The sequence below is a fragment of the Oncorhynchus keta genome, unplaced genomic scaffold (assembly GCF_023373465.1).
Source record: "Oncorhynchus keta strain PuntledgeMale-10-30-2019 unplaced genomic scaffold, Oket_V2 Un_contig_4825_pilon_pilon, whole genome shotgun sequence".
In the NCBI taxonomy this organism is placed as follows: Eukaryota; Metazoa; Chordata; class Actinopteri; order Salmoniformes; family Salmonidae; genus Oncorhynchus; species Oncorhynchus keta.
Genome location: NW_026287978.1, coordinates 10,001 through 13,581, shown reverse-complemented (window position 1 = coordinate 13,581; position 3,581 = coordinate 10,001). Strand labels below are relative to the sequence as shown.

General features: G+C 47.7%; 1 long non-coding RNA gene across 1 annotated transcript; it reads right to left on the bottom strand.

Moving 5' to 3' along the window:
• Positions 1-129: 129 nt before the first annotated feature.
• Positions 130-2,820, bottom strand: LOC127924957 (uncharacterized). The gene is made up of 3 exons (XR_008119413.1): positions 2,405-2,820; positions 1,565-2,367; positions 130-1,507 (listed from the first exon to the last, which is right to left on the bottom strand). It is a non-coding gene; the product is annotated as an uncharacterized LOC127924957 (long non-coding RNA).
• Positions 2,821-3,581: the final 761 nt, after the last annotated feature.

The following is a 3,581-nucleotide window of genomic DNA, read 5'->3' as shown; positions in this document are numbered from 1 at the left end:
CCTTCTGGTCAAAAACGTTAAAGTTTATTGTATGGGAGCATTTCAACGTTTTTACACTTGACTACAAGTCCCTTCTCCTAGCGGTATTCTAACATACAGATTACTCCCTCCCTGGGGGTCCTAGCGGTATGCTAACATACAGATTGCTCCCTCCCTGGGGTTCATAGCGGTATGCTAACATACAGATTACTCCCTCCCTGGGGGTCCTAGCGGTATGCTAACATACAGATTACTCCCTCCCTGGGGGTCCTAGCGGTATGCTAACATACAGATTACTCCCTCCCTGGGGGTCCTAGCGGTATGCTAACATACAGATTACTCCCTCCCTGGGGGTCCTAGCGGTATGCTAACATACAGATTACTCCCTCCCTCAACAGTACTGTAGGTCTGTTGTAGTGTTCTGTCCTGGGGGTCCTAGCGGTATGCTAACATACAGATTACTCCCTCCCTGGGGGTCCTAGCGGTATGCTAACATACAGATTACTCCCTCCCTGGGGGTCCTAGCGGTATGCTAACATACAGATTACTCCCTCCCTGGGGGTCCTAGCGGTATGCTAACATACAGATTACTCCCTCCCTGGGGGTCCTAGCGGTATGCTAACATACAGATTACTCCCTCCCTGGGGGTCCTAGCGGTATGCTAACATACAGATTACTCCCTACCTGGGGGTCCTAGCGGTATGCTAACATACAGATTACTCCCTCAACAGTACTGTAGGCCTGCTGTAGTGTTCTGTCCTGGGGGTCCTAGCGGTATACTAACATACAGATTACTCCCTCCCTCAACAGTACTGTAGGCCTGCTGTAGTGTTCTGTCCTAGCGGTATGCTAACATACAGATTTCTCCCTCCCTGGGGGTCCTAGCGGTATGCTAACATACAGATTACTCCCTCCCTCAACAGTACTGTAGGCCTGCTGTAGTGTTCTGTCCTGGGGGTCCTGGCGGTATGCTAACACACAGTAGTAATGCTCCCTCCAAGGAGCCCTAGCGGTCCTACCGTAGCGGTATGCTAACAGGATGCAATACCCAGTCTATGGGGTGGTAGCAGTCCTAGCGTACCGGTATGCTAACAGGCTGTAATACCCAGTCTATAGGGTGGTAGCAGTCCTAGCGTACCGGTATGCTAACAGGCTGTAATACCCAGTCTATAGGGTGGTAGCGGTCCTAGCATAGCGGTAGGCTAACAGGATGTAATGCCCAGTCTGTGGGGTGGTAGCGGTCCTAGCATAGTGGTAGGCTAACAGAATGTAATACCCAGTCTGTGGGGTGGTAGCGGTCCTAGCATAGTGGTAGGCTAACAGAATCTAATGCCCAGTCTGTGGGGTGGTAGCGGTCCTAGCATAGTGGTAGGCTAACAGAATGTAATGCCCAGTCTGTGGGGTGGTAGCGGTCCTAGCATAGTGGTAGGCTAACAGAATGTAATGCCCAGTCTGTGGGGTGGTAGCGGTCCTAGCATAGTGGTAGGCTAACAGAATGTAATGCCCAGTCTGTGGGGTGGTAGCGGTCCTAGCATAGTGGTAGGCTAACAGAATGTAATGCCCAGTCTGTGGGGTGGTAGCGGACCTAGCATAGTGGTAGGCTAACAGAATGTAATGCCCAGTCTGTGGGGTGGTAGCGGTCCTAGCATAGTGGTAGGCTAACAGAATCTAATGCCCAGTCTGTGGGGTGGTAGCGGTCCTAGCATAGTGGTAGGCTAACAGAATGTAATGCCCAGTCTGTGGGGTGGTAGCGGTCCTAGCATAGTGGTAGGCTAACAGAATGTAATGCCCAGTCTGTGGGGTGGTAGCGGTCTTAGCTTAAGCATATGCTATCTAGCAGGTGTGGAAGTTCAGTCCTCTTGGCCCTGGAGGGTTTATTAACTGGGCCCTGGAGGGTTTATTAACTGGGCCGTTTACTAACTGGGCCCTGGACTTTATTAACTGGGCTGTTTGTTAACTGGGCCCTGGAGGGTTTATTAACTGGGCCCTGGAGGGTTTATTAACTGGGCCCTGGAGGGTTTACTAACTGGGCCCTGGACTTTATTAACTGGGCTGTTTGTTAACTGGGCCCTGGAGGGTTTATTAACTGGGCTGTTTATTAACTGGGCCCTGGAGGGTTAATTAACTGGGCACTGGAGGGATTATTAACTGGGCCCTGGAGGGATTATTAACTGGGCCCTGGACTTTATTAACTGGGCTGTTTATTAACTGGGCCCTGGAGGGTTAATTAACTGGGCTGTTTATTAACTGGGCCCTGGAGGGTTAATTAACTGGGCTGTTTATTAACTGGGCCCTGGACTTTATTAACTGGGCTGTTTATTAACTGGGCCCTAGACTTTATTAACTGGGCCTTGGACTTTATTAACTGGGCTGTTTATTAACTGGGCCCTGGACTTTATTAACTGGGCTGTTTATTAACTGGGACCTAGACTTTATTAACTGGGCTGTTTATTAACTGGGCCCTAGACTTTATTAACTGGGCTGTTTATTAACTGGGCCCTGGACTTTATTAACTGGGCTGTTTATTAACTGGGCCCTGGACTTTATTAACTGGGCTGTTTATTAACTGGGCCCTGGACTTTATTAACTGGGCTGTTTATTAACTGGGCCCTGGACTTTATTAACTGGGCTGTTTATTAACTGGGCCCTAGACTTTATTAACTGGGCTGTTTATTAACTGGGCTGTTTATTAACTGGGCCCTGTACTTTATTAACTGGGCTGTTTATTAACTGGGCCCTAGACTTTATTAACTGGGCTGTTTATTAACTGGGCCCTGGACTTTATTAACTGGGCTGTTTATTAACTGGGCCCTGGACTTTATTAACTGGGCTGTTTATTAACTGGGCCCTGGACTTTATTAACTGGGCCCTGGACTTTATTAACTGGGCTGTTTATTAACTGGGCCCTAGACTTTATTAACTGGGCCCTGGACTTTATTAACTGGGCTGTTTATTAACTGGGCCCTATACTTTATTAACTGGGCTGTTTATTAACTGGGCCCTGGACTTTATTAACTGGGCCCTGGACTTTATTAACTGGGCTGTTTATTAACTGGGCCCTAGACTTTATTAACTGGGCCCTGGACTTTATTAACTGGGCTGTTTATTAACTGGGCCCTAGACTTTATTAACTGGGCTGTTTATTAACTGGGCCCTAGACTTTATTAACTGGGCTGTTTATTAACTGGGCCCTGGAGGGTTTATTAACTGGGCTGTTTATTAACTGGGCTGTTTATTAACTGGGCTGTTTATTAACTGGGCTGTTTATTAACTGGGCCCTGGACTTTATTAACTGGGCTGTTTATTAACTGGGCTGTTTATTAACTGAGCCCTAGACTTTATTAACTGGGCTGTTTATTAACTGGGCCCTGGACTTTATTAACTGGGCTGTTTATTAACTGGGCCCTGGAGGGTTTATTAACTGGGCTGTTTATTAACTGGGCTGTTTATTAACTGGGCTGTTTATTAACTGGGCTGTTTATTAACTGGGCCCTGGACTTTATTAACTGGGCTGTTTATTAACTGGGCTGTTTATTAACTGGGCCCTGGAGGGTTAATTAACTGGGCCCTGGACTTTATTAACTGGGCTGTTTATTAACTGG